The sequence below is a fragment of the Phalacrocorax aristotelis genome, unplaced genomic scaffold, assembly GCF_949628215.1.
Source record: "Phalacrocorax aristotelis unplaced genomic scaffold, bGulAri2.1 scaffold_33, whole genome shotgun sequence".
In the NCBI taxonomy this organism is placed as follows: Eukaryota; Metazoa; Chordata; class Aves; order Suliformes; family Phalacrocoracidae; genus Phalacrocorax; species Phalacrocorax aristotelis.
In genome coordinates, this window is record NW_027441368.1 from 491427 (window position 1) to 516962 (window position 25536).

A 25536-nucleotide genomic window follows, 5' to 3' on the forward strand; every position below is an offset into this window, starting at 1 on the left:
CTGAGTAGGTGGTGTTACTTGGGTCGGTGGTGGTCTGTGAGTCGGTGGTCGCGATCTCCCCCTGCCGGAATTACCTTTTAGCTTCTCGGCTCTTACTCTTGGCAGTCTTGGCTAGTTTTCTCAGTCCGCTAAGCGAAACCGCGTTTTGTCATCCTTTTCTGACAGAAGCATGTTGTCTGTTGTTCTGCTGACATTAACGATCGCCTAGGCACTAAAATGCAGATCGACAGGTGCGCTGATTGGTACGCTCCATGTTCCCGTAATGGAACACCGTCTCTGGTTGGTTGATTTCATCGCTTTGGTTACACCTGTTCCTGTTGTTCAGTTTCTTCTTTTTTGGCTTTGTGTGATTCTCTCTGTGATTCTGTTTTTCTCTGCCTCGCTTTTCCCAGCTCCCCGTCCCTCACTTTTAATGCCCGTTATCCTTCACCAGCACACTCTCCCTTGGTTCCCATCCTCGTTTCTGAATTCCTCCTGCTTTGCCACGTAGCCCGTGACTTTTTTCTTAATCTCTCTCTGTCTGCCTCAACGCTCCCCCCGTGCTTTTTAATTCGTCTGCTCTGCTCTGTACCCTGCTACTGTTCTTGCCTTTCTGAGTTCTTCTCTGTCCAGCTCCCTTGCCCTATTCATGAATTCCTGTTCTTCCTGCAGCCACCGCTGTTCCCTGTGACCTCCATCTCTCTCTGTCCAGCTCCCTGTCCCTAGGTTTTAATTCCTGCCTCTGCCCGCTGTAGCCTGTCTAGATGTTTCTCTCGGCCTCTCTCTCTGTCCGGCTCCCTCTCTCTGTGTTCTAATTCCACGTTCTCTGTCACGTGGACCCGTGCTATTTGTTTGTCCTCATCTCTCTCTGTCCAGCTCCTTGCTGCGATGTTTTATTTCCTCATTTCCTCCCTCTCTGTCTTTGTAGCCCATTGCTGTTGGTTTGTTGTTTTTTTTTTTTTTCCACTTGTTTCTTCATGTGTCTCTGTCTGCCTCCCAGTCCCTGATCTTTAATTCCTCCTTCCCTGTAGGCCGCTGTTCCTTTTTTCCATTCTACATTGTGTTCTCTTTGGTCTCGTGTTCTTATTCATTGATTCCCTCCTCGCTGCCCTGTGGCTTGTCCCCATTTTATTGTTGCTTCTCTCTCCCTCTCTCTGGCTTCTTGCCCCTGTTTTTAAAATTCCTCCCTCTCTTCTCTCTTCCCTGTAGGCCGTGTGATCTTTAGCCTTTCTCCATGTCTTTCTGCCCATCTCTCTGTGTCTATTCATTAATTCTTCCCTCTCTGCCCTGTAGCCTGTAGCTTCTGTCCTTTCTCCATCTTGCTGTCCCTGGCTCCCCCGTGACCCTATGCTAGAATTGTTTCTCTCTCCTCTCCGTACGCATTGCGATTCCTTTTGCTCTCTGTCTCCCTTTGGTTTTTTTCTTTTTTTTTTCTGGCTCCCTGTCCCTAATTCTTAATTCTCTGCCTTCTCGTGCCCCATGGTTTGTTCTGTGGGGTTCTCTCGCGGTTCCCTCGCAGTTCCCTCCAGTCCATACTGGGCTATATTGGTCTAGTCCATACTGGGCTATATTGGTCTAGTCCATACTGGGCTATATTGGTCTAGTCCATACTGGGCTATATTGGTCTAGTCCATACTGGGCTATATTGGTCTAGTCCATACTGGGCTATATTGGTCTGTCCCGGCTTCCTCCCACTTCTTTCCCAGTGCCTCACAGTAGGTCCCGGTTCCGTCCATGGGGGGACCTGTGAGGGACCTGTGAGGGACCTGTGAGGGACCTGTGAGGGACCTGTGAGGGACCTGTGAGGGACCTGTGAGGGACCTGTGAGGGAACTGTGAGGGAACTGTGAGTAGGGGGGCGGCCCCCCGGGCCCCAGCCCCCCCCCCCCGCCTGGGGCCAGGCCCCGCGGCCGCCGGCCCCTTCCTCCTCTGCCCGCTCCCGTCGCAGACGGCTCGGTATGTGTCACGAGCGGCAGCCCCGTTCAGCAGCTCTCGGAGGGCGCGCGGCTCTGCCCGGCCGTGACCGGGGCCCGCAGGGGTTTCCCGCTCGCCCCGAGAAGGCGCTGGCCCCGAGCCGGCGCGTCCCGCCCCGCCCCGCCCGGCCCTCGGCGCCCTCGCGAGCTGAGCGCGGCCCGGCCAGCAGGGGGCGCTGGCGCTCACCGGCTGGGCGCGGTGGCGGGGCCGGTGGGGGCCGTTCCTTCCGGCCGCCCTTTAAGGGCCGCCCCGCGGGGCTCGGGCTTCCGGTGGCGCGTGCGCGGCGCGTCGGAGCGGGGGCGGGAGCGGTGCGTGTGGCGGCCGGGTCGCGAGGCGTCCCTGTGCGGTGCCGGGGCCCCTCTGCGGCCCGGCGTGGGAAGCCCGCGGCCGGCGGAGCCTGCTCGGAGCTGGGCGGGGAGCGCCGCGGCGGTCCGGCCGCCGGCAGCCATCCCCTGCGGTGGCCGGCAGCCCCTCGGGACGCCTGGAGGCCTGGCGGTGCCCGAGCCTCGCCTGCGGCAGCCGCCTGAGAGAGCAGCGCGGCCGTGTCCGGGGACCGGAGAGCGCTGGTGGGTGAGTTTGGGCAGCGGGGGGCGGGTGTGTGTCTCCGGGCGGGGCCGGGGGGCTCCGTGCCCCGCAGAGGAGCCCCGGTCGGGCATCGTTCGCTTCCGAACAATGCAGGTCTGTCCCTGGTTATTTTCTGTGTACAGTGTTTCGGGCCACCTGAAAGCCTTTGGCCGGGTAGGTTTGGTGCGGGGCGATGGCAGGTGTGGACCCTGAAAGATCTCGGGTGGGGGGCGTGGGAGGTATTTCTTGCCTTAAAACTCTGAGCCCACCTCGCGTGTCATGTCGTGTTATCATGTCGTGAGTCTCGTGACTGTGGCAAATGGCTGAGTCGGGCGTTTTCTGATAACTAACTTCTGAACGTGTGCGTGTGTAGGCACGGGGAGATTTGTGCAGGGTGACAGAGCCCCTTGTGCTTCTGTGCTAATGTCTACCTGTTCTAGACCTCCAGTGTTGGAAAGCCTTTGTTTAGTGCCTAGTTGTGGCTGCGTAACTGCTGTTGCGCCTGCAGCTGTGCTCGCAGGGATGCTGGGTGGCTCCGCATCAAACCGGCCGCCGGGCGGCCGGGTTGTGCCGCAGAGCATGCCGGGAGCTGTAGTCCTTGCGGCTGCCGGGCGGCCGGGTTGTGCCGCAGAGCATGCCGGGAGCTGTATTCCTGGCGCAGTGGCTGCCGGCCCTGTCACGTGGTTCGCCGGGCATGGCGGGAGGCGCGGTCTTCCGGCGCTCGGGTGCCGGGCGGCCGTGGCGCGTACGGTACGCGAGGTGTATTTTTGGGGTTGGCTTCGTGTTGATTACTGGGGGCTTGCGGGTGCGGCCGCTTCCCGAGAAGCGGTGAGTTCCCCGGGAGCTGACAGAAGGGAAGAGGGAAAGGAGGAGGACGATGACCTTTTCCCCGTGCCCAGGGCGCAGATGATGGCCGCGTCCCCGGCCCACCGGAGGTCCCGCTCAGCCTCCCCGGGCCCCCCTTGCCCCGTGCGCCTGCCCCCAGCTCCGGCACCTCCCCATAAGCGTGCTGCATAGCCTTAGGCCGCCCCCAGGCCCTGTCGTGAAGGCAGCAAGCCGTCCCTCAAGCACACTGGATTCCCCCTTGGCGCAGGGGCCCTTAGCAGTAGCGTGGGGAGGGAGCGGTGTGTCCAGAAGCCCCTGCGGAAGGAGAGGCTTTGGCCAGGGTCGATCGACGGTAATGACGGTCGCTGTTTCTTCTTTCCCTCTCCCAGAGACCGTGCTGAGGACGTGGTTGTCTGTCCTTCCCCCGGGGATGCCGTTGCCTGCGGCCGTCTCAGGCTCGCGTGGCTTCTCTCTGCCCGTCCTCGCCGTCCTCGCAGCGCAGGGCCGAAAAGGGATAGACAAAGCCCTTCCCGGCTGCGGACAGGAGCTGCCTCGGCTGAAGCTGGAGACGCCAACGAAAGGTAAAGAAGAAGAAACTGAAGGTGCTCTGGCTGCCAGCTGCCTTCCTGCCGCAGGCAAGAGAGAGCCTGTCCATGCAGGTGGGGGAGGAAGGATCCCCCTTCATAGCCCGCAGCGGGCCAGGCCACCAACGTGCACCGTAGGGTCTGTACGCGTAACCCGGAGTTGGGTACGGGCGTGTAGTGCACGAGCGAGCTAGGCTACGTGCCTAGGAAGCCTCATCTGGTAAGAGCTGTAAGACACCCACGTATTCTCTTCAGGTGGAGGACGGCCTAGAGTCTGGAGCTGCAGAAGAGGCAGGGAGGAGAGGAGGGGAAAGAAGCATCTGAACGGCTAAATTGTGCCAGCAGCGCTGAGAGCGAGAGTCGCGGTGAGTCCTGGGCCACTGGGGCCCCGTTGCCTCTCTTGTGCGTCCTGGGCCCTCCCTGTCTCTCCCCCGGCCCCCTCTCTTTCCTTACCTGCTGCAAAATTTACTCTTTTTTTTGCGCCCCCCCCCCCCGCACCTTCTTTCTCCATCTCGCTCTGAGTGTCTCCCTGCCTCTCCGTCTTTTCAGTCCTCCCTCTCTCTGTCCTGTAGCCTGTGGCTCCTTTTTCTTTCTCCGCCTCTCTCTGCCTGGCTCTGGCTCTGTTTTTTTTTTTTTTATTCCTCCTGCTCTGTCCTGTAGCCTGTCGGTGTTTTGTTGTTCTCTGGCTCTCTTGATCTGACTCCCTGTGTTACCGAAAAACGCGTTAAAATCGGAAACGACTCCTCAACACCAATTTAGTATTAAAGAGCAGGCATTCTTTATTCGCGGCGCCGGACGCACGGGGGATCGCTCCTCCTCGCGTGCGTACCTCACATAGCTTTCCCGTACAATTTATAGATGAAAATTTCACATACTCATACATAGTCATTATTGTCCTGTCTGCTGATTGGTACAAACTTGCTCGTTCCGTATGTCAATCACTGCGCAGGCTCGGTTGTCCTCCCAGTACAGTGCGGGGAACGGGGACGTACAGTGCGGGGAACGGGGACGTACCAGGATCTACTGGGTTGTACTGGGAGGGAACTGGGACGTACTGGGAGGCTCTACAATGTCCTGGGATGTCCTGGGATGTAGTGTGGAGGAACTAGGATGTACAGGCTTGTACTGGGTTGTACCGGGTGGAACTGGCAGGAATTTGGGATGTACCAGGATCTACTGGGATGTACTGGGAGGTAACTGTTATGTACTGGGAAGGAACTGGTATGTACTGGGATGTACTGGTATGTACTGGGAGGGAAGTGTTATGTACTGAGGGGAACTGGGACGTACTGGGATGTGCTGGGAGGGAACTGTGAAGTACTGGGATGTACTTAGAGGCAACTGCGATGTGCTGGGAGGGAACTGTGAAGTACTGGGATGTACTTAGAGGGAACTGGGATGTACTGGGAGGGAACTGGGATGTACTGGTATGTACTGGGATGGAACTGGGATGTACTGGGATGTACTGGGAAGGCACTGGAATGTAATGGGATGTACTGGGAGGGAACTGGGATGTACTGGGAGGCACTACAATGTGCTGGGATGTCCTGGGACGTACCGTGGAGGAAGTAGGGTGTACAGGCTTGTACTGGGTTGTACCGGGTGGAACTAGCAGGGATTTGGGATGTACCAGGATCTACTGGGATGTACTGGGATGTACTGGGAGGGAAGTGTTATGTACTGAGGGGAACTGGGACGTACTGGGATGTGCTGGGAGGGAACTGTGAAGTACTGGGATGTACTGGGAGGGAACTGGGATGTACTGGGAGGGAACTGGGATGTACTGGGTGGAAAGTGTTGGGAATTGGGATTTACTGGGAGGGAACTGGGATGGACTGGGAGGGAACTGGGATGTAGTGGGGTGTACTGGGAGGGGACTGTTATGTACCGAGGGGGAACTGGGATGTACTGGGAGTGAACTGTGAAGTACTGGGATGTACTTAGAGGGAAGTGGGAGGGAACTTGGATGTAGTGGGAGAGAACTGGGATTTACTTGGAGGAAAGTGGCATGTACTGGGCTGTACTGGAATGGAACTGGGAGTGAACTGTGTGTGAACTGTGAGGGAACTGGGATGTACTGTGAGGGAACTGGGATGTACTGGGACAGACTGGGAGGGATCTGGGATGTACTGGGCTGCACTGGTAGGGAACTGGGATGTACTGGGAGGAAACTGGAATGTCCCAGTTGACACCCACTTCCCTCCCAGTGCCTCCCAGTATATCCCAGTTTCCTCCCAGTACATCCCAGTAAATCCCAGCTCGCTGCCAGTACATGCCAATACATTGCTGTACATTCCAGTTCTGTTCCTGTACATCCCAATACATCCCCGTTCCATGCCAGTACATCCCAGTTCCCTACCAGTTCATCCCCGTACATCCCAATTCCCTCCCGGTTCACTACCACTTCTTTCCCAGTTCCGTCCCATTACATCCCAGTACATCCCAGGTCCCTCCCAGTACATCCCAGGTCCCTCCCAGTACATCCCAGGTCCCTCCCAGTACATCCCAGGTCCCTCCCAGTACATCCCAGGTCCCTCCCAGTACATCCCAGGTCCCTCCCAGTACATCCCAGGTCCCTCCCAGTACTGGGAGGGAACTGGGATGTACTGGGAGGCACTACAATGTGCGGGGATGCCCTGGGATGTACTGTGGAGGAACTAGGATGTACAGGCTTGTACTGGGTTGTACCGGGTGGAACTGGCAGGGATTTGGGATCTACTGGGATGTACTGGGATGTACTGGGAGGTAACTGTTATGTACTGGGAAGGAACAGGGAGGGAACTGGGATGTACTGTGAGGACACTGGGATGTACTGTTATGTACTGGGAGGGAAGTGTTATGTACTGAGGGGAACTGGGACGTACTGGGATGTACTGGGAGGGAACTGTGAAGTACTGGGATGTACTGGGAGTGAACTGGGAGGGAACTGGTATGTAGTAGGATGTACTGGGTGGGAACTGGGATGTACCAGGATGTACTGGGATGTACTGGGAGGGAACTGGTATGTACTGGGAGGGAACTGGGATGTACTGGTATGTACTGGGAGGGAACTGGTATGTACTGGGAGGGAACTGGGATGTACTGGGGACATACTGGCAGGGAACTGGGATGTACTGGGAGGGGATTGGGATGTACTGGGAGGGAACTTGGATGTATTGGGAGGGAAGTGTTATGTACCACGGGGGAACTGGGACGTACTGGGATGTAGTGGGAGGGAACTTTGAAGTACTGGGATGTACTTAGAGGAAACTGGGAGGCAACAGGCATGTAGTGGGACGTACGGGAATGGAACTGGGAGTGAACTGTGTGTGAACTGGGAGGGAACTGGGATGTACTGTGAGGAAACTGGGATGTACTGGGAGGGACTGGGAGGGATCTGGGATGTACTGGGCTGCACTGGTAGGGAACTGGGATGTACTGGGAGGACACTGGAATGTCCCAGTTGACACCCACTTCCCTCCCAGTTTCCTCCCAGTAAATCCCAGTTTCCTCCCAGTAAATCCCAGTTTCCTCCCAGTAAATCCCAGTTTCCTCCCAGTAAATCCCAGTTTCCTCCCAGTAAATCCCAGTTTCCTCCCAGTAAATCCCAGTTTCCTCCCAGTACATCCCAGTTTCCTCCCAGTACATCCCAGTTTCCTCCCAGTACATCCCAGTTTCTTCCCAGTTCGCTCCCAGTACATCCCAATACATCGCCGTACATTCCAGTTCCGTTCCTGTCCATCCCAATACATCCCCGTTACATGCCAGTACATCCCAGTTCCCTACCAGTTCATCCCCGTACATCCCAATTCCCTCCCGGTTCACTACCACTTCTTTCCCAGTGCCTCCCAATACATCCCAGTTCCGTCCCATTACATCCCAGTACATCCCAGTTCCCTCCCAGTACATCCCAGATCCCTCCCAGTACTGGGAGGGAACTGGGATGTACTGGGAGGCACTACAATGTGCGGGGATGCCCTGGGATGTACTGTGGAGGAACTAGGATGTACAGGCTTGTACTGGGTTGTACCGGGTGGAACTAGCAGGGATTTGAAATGTCCTAGGATCTGCTGGGATGTACTGGGATGTACTGGGAGGTAACTGTTGTGTACTGGGAGGGAACTGGGAGGGAACTGCGATGTACTTGGAGGGAAATGGGAGAGAACTGAGATGTACTGGAGGGAACTGCTATGGAATAAGAGGGAACTAGGACGCACTGGTCGGAAACAGGGACGGAACTGGGATGTACTGGGACGTACTGGGAGGGAACTGGGACGTACTGGGAGGGAACTGGGACGTACTGGGAGGGAACTGTTGTGTACTGGGAGTGAACTGGGAGGGAACTGGTATGTAGTAGGATGTACTGGGAGGGAACTGGGATGTACTGGGACGGACTGGGAGGGAACTGGGACGGACTGGGATGCCCTGGTAGGGAACTGGGATGTACTGGGAGGAAACTGGAATGTCCCAGTTGACACCCACTTTCCTCCCAGTTTCCTCCCAGTATATCCCAGTTTCCTCCCAGTATATCCCAGTTTCCTCCCAGTACATCCCAGTAAATCCCAGTTTGCTCCCAGTACATCGCAGTACATTCCAGTTCCGTTCCTGTACATCCCAATACATCCCCGTTCCATGCCAGTACATCCCAGTTCCCTACCAGTTCATCCCCGTACATCCCAATTCCCTCCCGGTTCGCTACCACTTCTTTCCCAGTGCCTCCCAATACATCCCAGTTCCGTCCCATTACATCCCAGTACATCCCAGTTCCCTCCCAGTACGTCCCAGTTCCCTCCCAGTACGTCCCAGTTCCCTCCCAGTACATCCCAGGTCCCTCCCAGTACTGGGAGGGAACTGGGATGTACTGGGAGGCACTACAATGTGCGGGGATGCCCTGGGATGTACTGTGGAGGAACTAGGATGTACAGGCTTGTACTGGGTTGTACCGGGTGGAACTAGCAGGGATTTGGGATGTACCAGGATCTACTGGGATGTACTGGGATGTACTGGGAGGTAACTGTTATGTACTGGGAGTGAACTGGGAGGGAACTGGGACGTAGTGGTAGGGAACTGGGATGTACTGTGAGGGAACTGGGACGTACTGTGAGGACACTGGGATGTACTGTTATGTACTGGGAGGGAAGTGTTATGTACTGAGGGGAACTGGTGCGTACTGGGATGTACTGGGATGGAACTGTGAAGTACTGGGATGTACTGGGAGTCAACTGGGAGGGAACTGGTATGTAGTAGGATGTACTGGGTGGGAACTGGGATGTACCAGGATGTACTGGGAGGGAACTGGTATGTACTGGGAGGGAACTGGTATGTACTGGGAGGGAACTGGTATGTACTGGGAGGGAACTGGGATGTAGTGGGAGGGAACTGGGATGTACTGGGAGGGAACTGGGATGTAGGGGTAGGGAACTGGGAGGGAACTGGGATGTACTGGGACATACTGGCAGGGAACTGGGATGTACTGGGAGGGGATTGGGATGTACTGGGAGGGAACTTGGATGTATTGGGAGGGAAGTGTTATGTACCAAGGGGGAACTGGGACGTACTGGGATGTAGTGGGAGTGAACTGTGAAGTACTGGGATGTACTTAGAGGAAACTGGGAGGCAACAGGCATGTACTGGGATGTACTGGAATGGAACTGGGAGTGAACTGTGTGTGAACTGGGAGGGAACTGGGATGTACTGTGAGGGAACTGGGATGTACTGGGATGTACTGGGAGGGACTGGGAGGGATCCGGGATGTACTGGGCTGCACTGGTAGGGAACTGGGATGTACTGGGAGGAAACTGGAATGTCCCAGTTGACACCCACTTTCCTCCCAGTTTCCTCCCAGTATATCCCCGTTTCCTCCCAGTATATCCCCGTTTCCTCCCAGTATATCCCCGTTTCCTCCCAGTATATCCCCGTTTCCTCCCAGTATATCCCCGTTTCCTCCCAGTATATCCCCGTTTCCTCCCAGTATATCCCCGTTTCCTCCCAGTATATCCCAGTTTCCTCCCAGTTTCCTCCCAGTAAATCCCAGCTCGCTCCCAGTACATGCCAATACATCGCCGTACATTCCAGTACATCCCAGTTTCCTACCAGTTCAACCCCTTACATCCCAATTCCCTCCCGGTTCACTACCACTTCTTTCCCAGTGCCTCCCAATACATCCCAGTTCCGTCCCATTACATCCCAGTACATCCCAGGTCCCTCCCAGTACATCCCAGCTCCCTCCCAGTACTGGGAGGGAACTGGGATGTACTGGGAGGCACTACAATGTGCGGGGATGCCCTGGGATGTACCGTGGAGGAACTAGGATGTACAGGCTTGTACTGGGTTGTACCAGGTGGAACTGGCAGGGATTTGGGATGTACCAGGATCTACTAGGATGTACTGGGATGTACTGGGAGGTAACTGTTATGTACTGGGAAGGAACTGGGAGGGAACTGGGATGTACTGGGAGGGAACTGGGACGTACTGTGAGGACACTGGGATGTACTGTTATGTACTGGGAGGGAAGTGTTATGTACAGAGGGGAACCGGTGCGTACTGGGATGTACTGGGATGGAACTGTGAAGTACTGGGATGTACTGGGAGTCAACTGGGAGGGAACTGGTATGTAGTAGGATGTACTGGGTGGGAACTGGGATGTACCAGGATGTACTAGGAGGGAACTGGTATGTACTGGGAGGGAACTGGGATGTACTGGGATGTAGTGGGAGGGAACTGGGAGGGAACTGGGATGTACTGGGAGGTAACTGTTGTGTACTGGGAGTGAACTGGGAGGGACCTGGGATGTACTGGGAGGCACTACAATGTGCGGGGATGCCCAGGGATGTACCGTGGAGGAACTAGGATGTACAGGCTTGTACTGGGTTGTACCGGGTGGAACTGGCAGGGATTTGAAATGTCCTAGTATCTACTAGGATGTACTGGGATGTACTGGGAGGTAACTGTTGTGTACTGGGAGTGAACTGGGAGGGAACTGTGAAGTACTGGGATGTACTTAGAGGGAACTGGGATGTACTGGGAGGGAACTGGGATGTACTGGGTGGAAAGTGTTGGGAATTGGGATTTACTGGGAGGGAACTGGGATGGACTGGGAGGGAACTGGGATGTAGTGGGACATACTGGGAGGGAACTGGGGTGTACTGGGGTGTACTGGGAGGGAACTGTTATGTACCGAGGGGGAACTGGGATGTACTGGGAGTGAACTGTGAAGTACTGGGATGTACTTAGAGGGAAGTGGGAGGGAACTTGGATGTAGTGGGAGGGTACTGGGATTTACTTGGAGGAAAGTAGCATGTACTGGGCTGTACTGGAATGGAACTGGGAGTGAACTGTGTGTGAACTGTGAGGGAACTGGGATGTACTGGGACAGACTTGGACGGATCTGGGATGTACTGGGAGGCACTACAATGTGCGGGGATGCCCTGGGATGTACTGTGGAGGAACTAGGATGTACAGGCTTGTACTGGGTTGTACCGGGTGGAACTGGCAGGGATTTGGGGTGTACCAGGATCTACTGGGATGTACTGGGATGTACTGGGAGGAAACTGGGATGTACTGTGAGGGAACTGGGACGTACTGTGAGGACACTGGGATGTACTGTTATGTACTGGGAGGGAAGTGTTATGTACTGAGGGGAACTGGGACGTACTGGGATGTACTGGGAGGGAACTGTGAAGTACTGGGATGTACTGGGAGTGAACTGGGAGGGAACTGGTATGTAGTAGGATGTACTGGGTGGGAACTGGCATGTACCAGGATGTACTGGGAGGGAACTGGGATGTACCAGGATGTACTGGGAGGGAACTGGGATTTACTGGGACATACTGGCAGGGAACTGGGATGTACTGGGAGGGGATTGGGACGGACTGGGAGGGAACTGGGATGTACTGGGAGGGATCTGGGATGTACTGGGCTGCACTGGTAGGGAACTGGGATGTACTGGGAGGAAACTGGAATGTCCCAGTTGACACCCACTTCCCTCCCAGTGCCTCCCAGTATATCCCAGTTTCCTCCCAGTACATCCCAGTAAATCCCAGTTTGCTCCCAGTACATCCCAGTACATCGCAGTACATTCCAGTTCCGTTCCTGTACATCCCAATACATCCCCATTCCATGCCAGTACATCCCAGTTCCCTACCAGTTCATCCCCGTACATCCCAATTCCCTCCCGGTTCACTACCACTTCTTTCCCAGTGCCTCCCAATACATCCCAGTTCCGTCCCATTACATCCCAGTACATCCCAGTTCCCTCCCAGTACGTCCCAGTTCCCTCCCAGTACGTCCCAGTTCCCTCCCAGTACATCCCAGGTCCCTCCCAGTACTGGGAGGGAACTGGGATGTACTGGGAGGCACTACAATGTGCGGGGATGCCCTGGGATGTACTGTGGAGGAACTAGGATGTACAGGCTTGTACTGGGTTGTACCGGGTGGAACTGGCAGGGATTTGAAATGTCCTAGGATCTACTAGGATGTACTGGGAGGTAACTGTTATGTACTGGGAGTGAACTGGGAGGGAACTGGGACGTACTGTGAGGACACTGGGATGTACTGGTAAGTCCTGGGAGGGAAGTGTTATGTACTGAGGGGAACTGGGACGTACTGGGATGTACTGGGAGGGAACTGTGAAGTACTGGGATGTACTGGGAGGGAACTGGGAGGGAACTGGTATGTAGTAGGATGTACTGGGTGGGAACTGGGATGTACCAGGATGTACTGGGATGTACTGGGAGGGAACTGGTATGTAGTGGGAGGGAACTGGGATGTACTGGGATGTAGTGGGAGGGAACTGGGAGGGAACTGGTATGTACTGGGAGGGAACTGGGATGTACTGGGACATACTGGCAGGGAACTGGGATGTACTGGGAGGGGATTGGGACGGACTGGGAGGGATCTGGGACGTACTGGGCTGCACTGGTAGGGAACTGGGATGTACTGGGAGGAAACTGGAATGTCCCAGTTGACACCCACTTCCCTCCCAATGCCTCCCAGTATATCCCAGTTTCCTCCCAGTATATCCCAGTTTCCTCCCAGTACATCCCAGTAAATCCCAGCTCGCTGCCAGTACATCCCAATACATCGCAGTACATTCCAGTTCCGTTCCTGTACATCCCAATACATCCCCGTTCCATGCCAGTACATCCCAGTTTCCTACCAGTTCATCCCCGTACATCCCAATTCCCTCCCGGTTCACTACCACTTCTTTCCCAGTGCCTCCCAATACATCCCAGTTCCGTCCCATTACATCCCAGTACGTCCCAGTTCCCTCCCAGTACGTCCCAGTTCCCTCCCAGTACATCCCAGGTCCCTCCCAGTACTGGGAGGGAACTGGGATGTACTGGGAGGCACTACAATGTGCGGGGATGCCCTGGGATGTACTGTGGAGGAACTAGGATGTACAGGCTTGTACTGGGTTGTACCGGGTGGAACTGGCAGGGATTTGGGATGTACCAGGATCTACTGGGATGTACTGGGATGTACTGGGAGGTAACTGTTTTGTACTGGGAGTGAACTGGGAGGGACCTGGGATGTACTGGAAGGCACTACAATGTGCGGGGATGCACAGGGATGTACTGTGGAGGAACTAGGATGTACAGGCTTGTACTGGGTTGTACCGGGTGGAACTGGCAGGGATTTGAAATGTCCTAGTATCTACTAGGATGTACTGGGATGTACTGGGAGGTAACTGTTGTGTACTGGGAGTGAACTGGGAGGGAACTGTGAAGTACTGGGATGTACTTAGAGGGAACTGGGATGTACTGGGAGGGAACTGGGATGTACTGGTTGGAAAGTGTTGGGAATTGGGATTTAGTGGGAGGGAACTGGGATGGACTGGGAGGGAACTGGGATGTAGTGGGACATACTGGGAGGGAACTGGGATGTACTGGGGTGTACTGGGAGGGAATTGTTATGTACCAAGGGGGAATTGGGATGTACTGGGAGTGAACTGTGAAGTACTGGGATGTACTTAGAGGGAAGTGGGAGGGAACTTGGATGTAGTGGGAGGGTACTGGGATTTACTTGGAGGAAAGTGGCATGTACTGGGATGTACTGGAATGGAACTGGGAGTGAACTGTGTGTGAACTGTGAGGGAACTGGGATGTACTGTGAGGGAACTGGGATGTACTGGGACGTACTGGGACAGACTGGGAGGGATCTGGGATGTACTGGGAGGGATCTGGGATGTACTGGGAGGCACTACAATGTGCGGGGATGCCCTGGGATGTACTGTGGAGGAACTAGGATGTACAGGCTTGTACTGGGTTGTACCGGGTGGAACTGGCAGGGATTTGGGATGTACCAGGATCTACTGGGATGTACTGGGAGGTAACTGTTATGTACTGGGAAGGAACAGGGAGGGAACTGGGATGTACTGGGAGGAAACTGGGATGTACTGTGAGGGAACTGGGACGTACTGTGAGGACACTGGGATGTACTGTTATGTACTGGGAGGGAAGTGTTATGTACTGAGGGGAACTGGGACGTACTGGGATGTACTGGGAGGGAACTGTGAAGTACTGGGATGTACTGGGAGTGAACTGGGAGGGAACTGGTATGTAGTAGGATGTACTGGGTGGGAACTGGGATGTACCAGGATGTACTGGGAGGGAACTGGTATGTACTGGGAGGGAACTGGTATGTACTGGGAGGGAACTGGGATGTACTGGGACATACTGGCAGGGAACTGGGATGTACTGGGAGGGGATTGGGACGGACTGGGAGGGAACTGGGATGTACTGGGCTGCACTGGTAGGGAACTGGGATGTACTGGGAGGAAACTGGAATGTCCCAGTTGACACCCACTTCCCTCCCAATGCCTCCCAGTATATCCCAGTTTCCTCCCAGTACATCCCAGTAAATTCCAATGTGCTCCCATTACATCCCAGTACATCGCAGTACATTCCAGTTCCGTTCCTGTACATCCCAATACATCCCCGTTCCATGCCAGTACATCCCAGTTTCCTACCAGTTCATCCCCGTACATCCCAATTCCCTCCCGGTTCGCTACCACTTCTTTCCCAGTGCCTCCCAATACATCCCAGTTCCGTCCCATTACATCCCAGTACATCCCAGTTCCCTCCCAGTACATCCCAGGTCCCTCCCAGTACGTCCCAGGTCCCTCCCAGTACATCCCAGGTCCCTCCCAGTACTGGGAGGGAACTGGGATGTACTGGGAGGCACTACAATGTGCGGGGATGCCCTGGGATGTACCGTGGAGGAACTAGGATGTACAGGCTTGTACTGGGTTGTACCGGGTGGAACTGGCAGGGATTTGGGATGTACCAGGATCTACTGGGATGTACTGGGATGTACTGGGAGGTAACTGTTATGTACTGGGAAGGAACTGGGAGGGAACTGTGAGGGAACTGTGAGGAGGGGGGCGGCCCCCCGGGCCCCAGCCCCTCCCCCCCGGGCCCCAGCCCCTCCCCCCCGGGCCCCAGCCCCTCCCCCCCGGGCCCCAGCCCCTCCCCCCCGCCTGCGGCCAGGCCCCGCGGCCGCCGGCCCCTTCCTCCTCTGCCCGCTCCCGTCGCAGACGGCTCGGTATGTGTCACGAGCGGCAGCCCCGTTCAGCAGCTCTCGGAGGGCGCGCGGCTCTGCCCGGCCGTGACCGGGGCCCGCAGGGGTTTCCTGCTCGCCCCGAGAAGGCGCTGGCCCCGAGCCGGGGCGTCCCGCCCCGCCCGGCCCTCGGCGCCCTCGCGAGCTGAGCGCGGCCCGGCCAGCAGGGGGCGCTGGCGCTCACCGGCTGGGCGCGGGGGCGGTCCGGCGCGGGGGCGGGGCCGGTGGGGGCCGTTCCTTCCGGCCGCCCTTTAAGGGCCGCCCCGCGGGGCTCGGGCTTCCGGTGGCGCGTGCGCGTCGGAGCGGGGGCGGGAGCGGTGCGTGTGGCGGCCGAAGGGCCGGTGCGTGTGGCGGCCGGGTCGCGAGGCGTCCCTGTGCGGTGCCGGGGCCCCTCTGCGGCCCGGCGTGGGAAGCCCGCGGCCGGCGGAGCCTGCTCGGAGCTGGGCGGGGAGCGCCGCGGCGGTCCGGCCGCCGGCAGCCATCCCCTGCGGTGGCCGGCAGCCCCTCGGGACGCCTGGAGGCCTGGCGGTGCCCGAGCCTCGCCTGCGGCAGCCGCCTGAGAGAGCAGCGCGGCCGTGTCCGGGGGCCGGAGAGCGCTGGTGGGTGAGTTCGGGCAGCGGGTGGGTCTCCGTGTGAGGTGAGGCCTGGCGCGGGCCGGGGGGTATCTCCGTGCGGGTCGGGCCGGGGGCGGGGCGGGGGCCGGGCCCCGCAGAGAAGCCCCGGTCGGGCATCGTTCGCTTTTCCACAATGTAGGGCTCTCCCCGGTTATTTTTTGTGTACTGTGTTTTGGGTCACCTGAAACCCTTTGGCCGGTTACGTTTGGTGCGGGGAGATGGCAGGTCTGGAGCCTGAAAGATCTCTGGTGGGGGGTGGGGGAGGTATTTCTTGCCTTAAAACTCTGAGCCCACCTCGTGAGTCTCGTGACTGTGGCAAATGGCTGAGTCGGGCGTTTTCTGATAACTAACTTCTGAACGTGTGCGTGTGTAGGCACGGGGAGATTTGTGCAGTGTGACGGAGCCCCTTGTGCTTCTGTGCTAATGTCTACCTGTTCTAGACCTCCAGAGTTGGAAAGCCTTTGTTTAGTGCCTAGTTGTGCCTGCGTAACAAATGTTTTAGCTGCTGATGGGTTATACCTCTGCTGCGAACTTCTTGCTGGGTGGCTTGATTGTTTCTGGTTGTCCGTGTAAATCTAGGCAGCTATTTTCTGCCCGGTGGTGAAGCCTATCGCTTTGGATAACAAAGGGCAGGAGTGCAATAAAGAAAAAGGTGATTCGTCTGCTGCAGCTCCTTGGAAACAATTCGTTCCTTATTTTCTGCCCTTGGGCAGGCGTTGTGCTTTCCAGATAATGCAGCCTCTCCTGTGCCTGTCCACGCCGTGCATTTTGTCCTGCCCTTGCTTGAAAAGGCTCTCCTTGCCTTCCTCCCCTCTGCTGCAGTTGCCTTAATCTCTCGCTGCTGCTGCTGCTGCTGCTGGAAGAGGGATAAAGGGAGTGTTGTCGATCGGGTTGTTAAAAGCTTTTTCGCGGGCTGTAACGCGCGGGAAAGGGGGGCCGGGGGGGAGGATCAGTTTGCGGGGAAAATGGGAAACCAACATCACCTTCCCCTCCTACGGCGCAGCCCGGCCGCACGGCTCCCCGGGGATGCCCCTGCCCGCGGGTGTACCGTGTGTGCGCCCCCCGCGTGGGGCGGGGGACGACGACACCCCCCCACACACCGTCGGCGGCACTGGGGCAACCCCTGCCCCAGGGCTCCACGCTCGTACCCGGCTCTCCCCGCTCCGGCACGGCACGGGGCTGGACGCACCGAGAAGACCCCGGAGCGGCTTCTCGCGTCCGGGCGAGAACAGGGCCCGGCCCCGAGCAGCAGAGCGGGCACCGCCGGTAGCTCGGAGGAGCGGGGCCGGCTCGGCTCGAGGCGTCAGAGCGAAAAGGGACGAGAACCGTCCCGGAGCGTCCGGGGGTTGGGGGGGTTGGCGGATGGTCCGGTGGCCGGGTTCGGCTCCGTGCCGGGCCGTGGGGCAGCCGGAGCCGCGCCAGAGCAGGTGAGGAGCCGCATGGCCGGGCGCGCTGTGGGTCGGCGGGTTTGGGCTGTGGGGTCTCCCGGTCCGCGGAGCCCCCGGGGGGGCGGCGGGGTGCGGGCAGCAGCGGCCCCGGGCCGAGCGCTGTCGTGGGTCGGTGGTTGGGTTTTGGGGCCGAGCCCGTGCCCGTCCCCGGGGAGTAGGGGCAGCCCCACCCGGCTCTCGACTGCTCCTCGTCGGGGTCGGGCGGCGGCGGCGGCGACCCCGGCGGGGGCTCCTGCGGTGCCGGGCGGGTCCCCCCTTGCCCGCGAGGCAGGCAGGGACCCCGGCTGCTGCCGCCGCGGTTTGCTGGAGGCGGGCCGGGCCCGGCCCCCTGTGGGGTTGGGGTGCGGGCCCGGCGCTGCCGGGGAAACGAGGCCTGCGAGAGCAGGAAGAAAGCGCTGCCGGGCCGGTGCTGGGCTGCCCCGCCGGGGTGCGGGGCCGGGCCCGCGCAGTTCAGTTCCCAAGGCCTCCCCGACAGTGCCCGCGTGGGCCGTGGGGGTGCAGGGCTGCGGGGTGGCTGCGCTCTCCGCGGCCCTGAGCGTTGCCCGTGGGGACTGCGGAGGGGGCCGGGACGCAGCCAGGTTCAGCTGGTTTGGTCCCTGAGCGTGGAGAGCACAGCTCTTCTGTTCCTGGGCCTTGAGAGCAGGCTCCTGTGGCTGACGCCGGGGCCCTGAAACAGATCGAGTCGTGCGTTTTGAGGGCCTGAGCGAGGGGACTAAGTGGTGTGGTTTTGGGCTGAGGAGCAGAGGTCAAGTGCTGCGCTTTTGGGACTTGAGAACAGGCTCAGCAGCTGGGCTTTTTGGCTCAGAACCGGTCCCAAAGTGAGCTGGTTTGGGGGCCAAAAGCAGAAGCCGGTTTGGCTGCTTGTGGGGGTGGCGTGGGGGCATCGGGGGCTGCAGGGGAAAGCAAGGGTTGGGCAGGGTACGAGGACCCTCCCCGGAGGTGGGGGTCCGGTCACATCGGACCCCGAAGTTCGGGAGGCCGGCATGTACCAGAGCGAACTCGCCACCTGAGGCGGGTCTCTGGAGGAAGGGTGCTTTTTGGATCCAGTGCAGCGCACCCTCTTTGGGTCCAGCTCTTCATTCTGCGCTGCTTAGAAGAGTTATTAACCAATTAATTAAACATACAAACTAAGTCACAACAGCTCTATCGGCTCCATCGTGGTTTGGAGCTCTGAATCGGTTTCATTTGGTGTCTAACACATTTTTTCCCCGAGGAGAGGCTACGTTTCAAGTTAATTAGTTTTCTCACAAGTGTGTCAGTCGATAAAATTGAGTTACGATTATTAAAACCACAAAGGTGACAGGAGTCTCACGGATCGGGTCTATTTCTGAAAATGTATTCATCCCATGCAAATGTCATCGGGATACAGATCATCTGCACTTCATGCTCTGACAAGACAAGATGCTGAGACAGGGATGAGCTCCAAAAGGACTACTGAAAAGAAAAAAAACCCACGCACTTCATGAAGTCATGGGGGGTTTTTTTGTTTGCATTTGGGGGGGCGGGGTGGCTTTAACAAAAGAGTGCAGTGTTGGCTGGCAGCAGCCTGCAGAGCATTTTTGCTGCCTGATCTCTCCTGTTCTTCTCTTCCACTCCTCTTTCAGGGCTGTAATTGTCATTTGGATAGTTTTAGAAGAGCAGTTAAGTTCCTCGCCTGTGTCTCAATGTGCTGGTAATACCAGGAAGGTGAATGCTTGAACCGGTCGGGCGGGTGGGAATAACTTGGCTGCAGGTAGAACTTCTGAGGGAAGACCAGCAAAACCAGGAAGCAAATAGCAAGTTCCCAAAAAATGTGCGGGTGTCAAACACATAAAAGTTTTATTGCCGAATGTTTTGTTTTTGGCAATATGTTCCAAATGCCTATTTTTGGTAAACATAACTTTTCAGGAGATTCAGGGTTGTGTGTGGCAAAACATGTCCCTCTGTTTTTGTGTCCTGCCGCACAAACGGCCGGCGGCAGGGCTCTCGTTCCCCGCTCTCGCTATTGCCACAGCAGGGCTGCGATATTTAGACCTAAGGGATGGGTTTAGGAATGGAAGGAGAGAGAACGCCTGTGTTCTGTAAGGGCTATGAATGCTGACCCTTTGCCTCCGTCTGCCGCTTTTCCTGTGCGGGTGATGAAGCCGTTTTACTTTCCTCTGTTGTTCCTGGTCTAAGTAGTTGCAAGGCTGTCGCCGCTGTGGGTGTGCAATTTGTGTTGCTGTGTTTCTGTGGAGTCCTAGCTACGGCTCGCTTCTAGTGTGGCCAAGCGTCAAGGTAGGGCTTTCAGCTTAAAGCTTCAGAAGCGCTGCGTGCCGAGATGGGTGTAGGTGAAACTGCTGTTGCGCCTGCAGCTGTGCTCGCAGGGATGCTGGGTGGCTCTGCATCAAACTGGCAAGGTGCGCGTGGACCTCCGTCGGGCTGCGCCCTGGGTGCGCGAGCGTGCCGTGTTTTTGCTGTTCCGGCTTGTATGTGCGAGGGCTTAACGTTTGATTTAATGCATTTCCTTTAACGGCAGGCTGTAGTTGGGCTCTAGATGGTATTCCTACGTGGGCGCAGGAGCTGTGGAATGGTTAAGCTGTTGCTGTGCCTCCAGGTGACTTGTTCAGTAACACTGTTTTTCCAGGTGCAGATGGATGAGTCGTGCAGGGCAACGGAGGAGAGCCCAGGGGAGCGCTGTAAGAAGGTGAGTCTGTGTGTAGTACTGGAGGGAAGATGTGACTGATGGCTATAGGGCTCCATTACAGGTTTTACTCTTTTTTTTTTTTTTTTGTGATCTGAGGGTGCTAAGCGATGAGCCGAGCGTGATGTGGGCCCTGGAGGTGAGTCAGGCAAGGTGACCGGTGCTTGGTGGGCTGGAGTAGGTGTTCTTTTTCAGGTTATTCAGGGTTTTTTCTCCTTCTCTTCACTTTCCCATCCCAATTTGGGGCCGATTCCCTCAAACGGGGACTTCCCCCTGTGGGGCTGCTTATGCAGCCTGGGAGCTGCTGCCTGGGCACAAAAATACCTCAAACCCCTTGACTCTGGGCCTGCAATGAGGGGTGAAAATACAGGAAGAATTCTGGTGGAAAGAAAACAACTTGGGGCTTCTGGGAAAGCCAACTCCAGCTGGATTTGTGCGGCTGGAAAGGAAAAAAAAAAGGGGGTGGGGGGAAGGAACAACAACCTAAAAGCACCCACCAACCATTCTCATGCACAAAACCGAAAGTGAAAATGACCATTTTTTGTAGGGCAAAAGCACAAAAAATCCCCACAGAACTCAGTAGTTTGGAAAAGCAACCCCAATTATTACATTATGTAAAGAAGGTGGGGGAAAAAAAAAGAAAACCAAACCAAAACCCGATCACAACCCTGATGCCACATGCCTACAAGCAGTTCCTGGGGCTTATTCTGCGGGGGTGGGAACCCAACCTTGTTCCCCAGGTTTGCTGTGCTGCTTCTCCTCCCTCGAGACACTTTGCTGTTTGGTGCAGAGGCAATGAACGGCGCTGCTGGGGCTGCGAGGGGGAAAGGTGCAGAGGAATAGAAGCTCTGTGGATGCAGCCAAGTTACGGTTTCTGGATGGTATTAATCGAGAAGAGTAATTCAGATAATGCTGCTGCCCAGCGACCAGAATTGGGTACTGAGCCCGGGAGCCGCGCACGCGCGGTGGCGTCCCTGTGATCCCCATTGCTCTCTCCGCAGGTAACAGCCCTGCGATGCTGCAGTGCCTGCGAGGTGATGCCGCCGTGCTCGTTGCTGCTTCCTGGTAAGGAAAGGCCTCCTCTGCTCTTGCTGCAGCGTGGTGGTGTGTCGGACACGATTCCCTGTGTCGGGTGAGGCCTAGGGCTGCCGGCGAGGTGAGCGAGCCCCTTTGGTGGGTGCAGGGGTATCTCCTTGTGTGCCTGTACTACTGGGGCTGGTGGGATGGGAAGCTTCAAATGACCCGCCGAGGCAGGCTTCTGGTATGCTAAAGGCGAGCGGGTGAGGGCAGCCCTAGGAGTTACCCGGGAGCTGATAGAAGGGAAGAGGGAAAGGAGGAGGAGGATGATGACCTTTCCCCCTGCAGCTTCTGGGTGCAGAAGATGGCCGACTCCCCAGCTCACCAGAGCTCCCCCTCAGCCTCCCCTGGCCCCCCTTGCCCCGTGCGCCTGCCCCCAGCTCCAGCACGGGCGAGCTAGGCTACGTGCCTAGGAAGCCTCATCTGGTAAGAGCTGTAAGACACCCACGTATTCTCTTCAGGTGGAGGACGGCCTAGAGTCTGGAGCTGCAGAAGAGGCAGGGAGGAGAGGAGGGGAAAGAAGCATCTGAACGGCTAAATTGTGCCAGCAGCGCTGAGAGCGAGAGTCGCGGTGAGTCCTGGGCCACTGGGGCCCCGTTGCCTCTCTTGTGCGTCCTGGGCCCTCCCTGTCTCTCCCCCGGCCCCCTCTCTTTCCTTACCTGCTGCAAAATTTACTTTTTTTTTTTGCGGCCCCCCCCCCCCCCCCCCGCACCTTCTTTCTCCATCTCGCTCTGAGTGGCTCCTTGCTTCCCTGTCTTTCCAGTCCTCCCTCTCTCTGTCCTGTAGCCTGTGGTTCCTTTTTCTTTCTCCGCCTCTCTCTGCCTGGCTCTGGCTCCGTTTTTTTTTTTTTTTATTCCTCCTGCTCTGTCCTGTAGCCTGTCGGTGTTTTGTTGTTCACTGGCTCTCTTGATCTGACTCCCTGTGTTACCGAAAAACGCGTTAAAATCGGAAATGACTCCTCAACACCAATTTAGTATTAAAGAGCAGGCATTCTTTATTCGCGGCGCCGAATGCACGGGGGATCGCTCCTCCTGGCGTGTGTACCTCACGCACCTTTCCTGTACAATTTGTAGATCAATGTTTTACGTATTCATACATATTCATTATTGTCCTGTCTGCTGATTGGTACAAACTTGCTCGTTCCGTATGTAAATCGCTGCGCAGGCTCGGTTGTCCTCTTCCGTTGTTCTCTTCTGTTACTTGGGTCGGTGGTGGTCTGTGAGTCGGTGGTCGCGATCTCCCCCTGCCGGAATTAGCTTTTAGCTTCTCGGCTCTTACTCTTGGCAGTCTTGGCTAGTTTTCTCAGTCCGCTAAGCGAAACCGCGTTTTGTCATCCTTTTCTGACAGAAGCATGTTGTCTGTTGTTCTGCTGACATTAACGATCGCCTAGGGACTAAAATGCAGATAGACAGATGCGCTGATTGGTACGCTCCATGTTCCCGTAATGGAACACCGTCTCTGGTTGATTTCATCACTTTGGTTACATTTCCCCTGTTTGGAAGTTCTGAAATAATAATTTTCTCAATACTTCCATCCTAGATCAATAATATTCCACTATGTCAGTTTAGTGTTTGCTTCATGTTCTGAAATTTTTCACTTGATTGTGGTCTCCAGGGTGTATGCAGGTCCCATTTTCTACCCAAAATTTTATTAATTTGTTGAAGTACCTCTGCAAAAAAATGTGGTGCTCTATCAGAGGACATTCCCGTTGGCGCTCTAAATCTTGGTATTATTTCCTTCAGCAACGTTTTAACTACTACTCTAGCTTTGTCGGTGCAGCACGAGAAAGCTTCTGGCCATGTAGAAAATTTGTCAATCAGCACTGACAAATACTGCTCTATCTATTTTGTCTGGGTAACTCAGAGAACTTAATTTGCTAATAATTTCCGGGAGAATTTTTTGTTTTGTTACTCCTAAAGGTTGTTTCCTTTGGTTCAGGGGATTATTTCTAGGACAGATTGGACACTTAGCTACTATGGGTTTAACTATTCTTGTCATGCCTACACACGCTACAGATGTTTTTAAACTCAAAACCGTAGCGCCTACAGCCTAATGTGTTTGCTCATGGTTTTCTTTTGCAAGTTCTGTCATAACTTGTGGGGTGGTTGTTGTTATTACTTGTTTTTCTGGTGTTACCTACCATCTCTCTGTGTTTTGTGATGCTTCCAATTGTTCTGCTAATTGCTCATCCAATTTATTATATCTCGGTTTCAACTTTGGAATTCTGATCTGTTTTACTGGTACTAGTGCAAGGATACCTTGCTCTGCAGTCCTCTTTGCAGCTTTATCGGTCAGTCGTTTGCTTATGTTTACAGCCGTCTGGCCAAATTGATGAGCTTTGCAACGCTTTACCGCCACTTCTTTTGGTTTCTGCACGTCTTCCGGAAGTTGGAGAATTTCTTCTTTATGCTGTATTGATGATTCTTGGGCTGATGGCAGTCCTTTCTCCTTCCCAATAGCTCCATGATCGTGGATCACACCAAATGCACGTTTGGAATCAGTCTAGATATTTATCCTTTGTCCTTCTGCCATTCGCAGAGCTCGCTTCAATGCTACCAATACTGCTTTCTGTGCTGAGGTGTTTGCAGGCAGCACCCCTGACTCCGTTCCCTCGGCGGCGATAACGACAGCATATCCGGCCATTCGCTTCTCTTCTCGCCCAGAGCTTCTTCCATCTGTAAACAACTCCAGATCAGGATTTTCCCAGAGGTTTGTGTCTCAGGTCTGGTCTGCTGGAATAGACTTGTTCAATAGTTAGCAAGCGATCGTGTTCTAAATTGTCCGTAAGGTTTTCTGTTGTTAAAAACATAGCAGGATTCAGTATAGCAGTAGTCTTCGATTCCACATCGTCTTGTTCTAACAGAACAACTTGATATTTCAACATTCTGCTAAGGGATAGCCAACGACCCCCCTTTTGTTCTAAAACAGTCACCGCTATGTGCGGGACATATACTGTCATCTTCTGTCCCATTGTTAACTTTGGGGCTTCCCGGATCGGCAGCGCTGTTGTTGCTACTGCCCGTAAACACCTAGGCCATCTTTTACTCGCGTGGTCAGGTTGTTTGGAGAAGTAGCCCACAGGTCTCTTCCAGGTTCCCAGTCGCTGTGTCAGCACTCCAAGGGCTAAATGTTGTCTTTCGTGGACAAACAACTGAAAAGGTTTAGCGAAATCAGGTAGGCCTAATGCAGGGGCCATCATCGAGGCTCTTTTCAGTTCTTTGAATGCCGTTTGGCATCCGGGCGTCCAGGTTAAATATTTATCCTTTTGAGTCTTTCAATGCCTCAAATAATGGTTTTACATACAGTCTATAGTTCAGAATCCAGAGCTGATGCTATTTCATTGTTTTCAGAAAAGCTCTCAGTTCCTTCGGGCTGCTAGGTTCGGGAATTTGACAAATAGTTTCTTTCTTTTCACTTTCTAATTGTCTTTGTCTTTGAGATATTTCAAATCCTAAATAAATGGCTGCTTCTTTTCCTATTTGGGTTTTGTTTCTGGAAACTCCGCATCTTCCTTGGCCCAGAAAATTTAAAAATTTCAAAACATTTTTCTTTACTTTGTGCCGCTATCAGAATGTCATCCGCATTCTGTAACAAGATGCCTCTCCCTGGGTTCTGTTTTTTCTATATCTCTAATTTTTTTTTGCCAGCTGAGTCTCAAGTATCGTAGGACTATTTTTAAATCCTTGTGGAAGTACGGTCCATGGTAGCTGTGTCTTTCATTCTGTGGTGGGGCTTTCCCATTCCAAAGCAAATAGGCTTTGACTTTTTATGCCTGGAGGTATGCAAAAGAAGGCGTCCTTCAAATCTAGTACAGTAAACCATTTATGCTCCTCCTTTAAAAGAGGTCAGTAAAGCGTATGGATTAGCTACTACCGGATGTATATCTTGGACCACCTGATTTATAGCCCTTAAATCGTGAACTAGCTAATACTCTTTGCCTCTAGATTTCTTTACTGGCGACACAGGAGTACTATATTCTGATTCACATTCCACTAAAAGCTCATATTCTGAAAAATTTTATAATTAACTTCTGTAATCCTTTTCGAGCCTCTCGCTTAATAGGGTATTGTTTTTGTCTTACGGGCTTGGCTCCAGGCTTTAAGGTTACTTTTACCGGCTCTGCCCACTTAGATCGCTCCGGAGCTCCGCTCGCTCAAACCAAAGGAATTACTACGTTTTCCACTTCCTCGGGAACCCGTTCCTCCCTGGAGGAATCCTGTAACATAAACGCTCTCGCCTCTGTGGCTTTTGATTCTGGTATTAGTGATTTAA

General features: G+C 55.2%; 1 long non-coding RNA gene across 1 annotated transcript in view; it reads left to right on the plus strand.

Moving 5' to 3' along the window:
* The first annotated feature begins 3730 nt into the window (after positions 1-3730).
* LOC142051467 (uncharacterized) overlaps positions 3731-25536 on the plus strand; it is a 134529-nt gene continuing 112723 nt past the window's right edge. The window contains exons 1-5 of the long non-coding RNA XR_012658504.1: positions 3731-3922; positions 4181-4290; positions 20131-20190; positions 21189-21343; positions 21726-21835. This is a non-coding gene — a long non-coding RNA (uncharacterized LOC142051467). The remainder of the gene's footprint in view (positions 3923-4180; positions 4291-20130; positions 20191-21188; positions 21344-21725; positions 21836-25536) is intronic.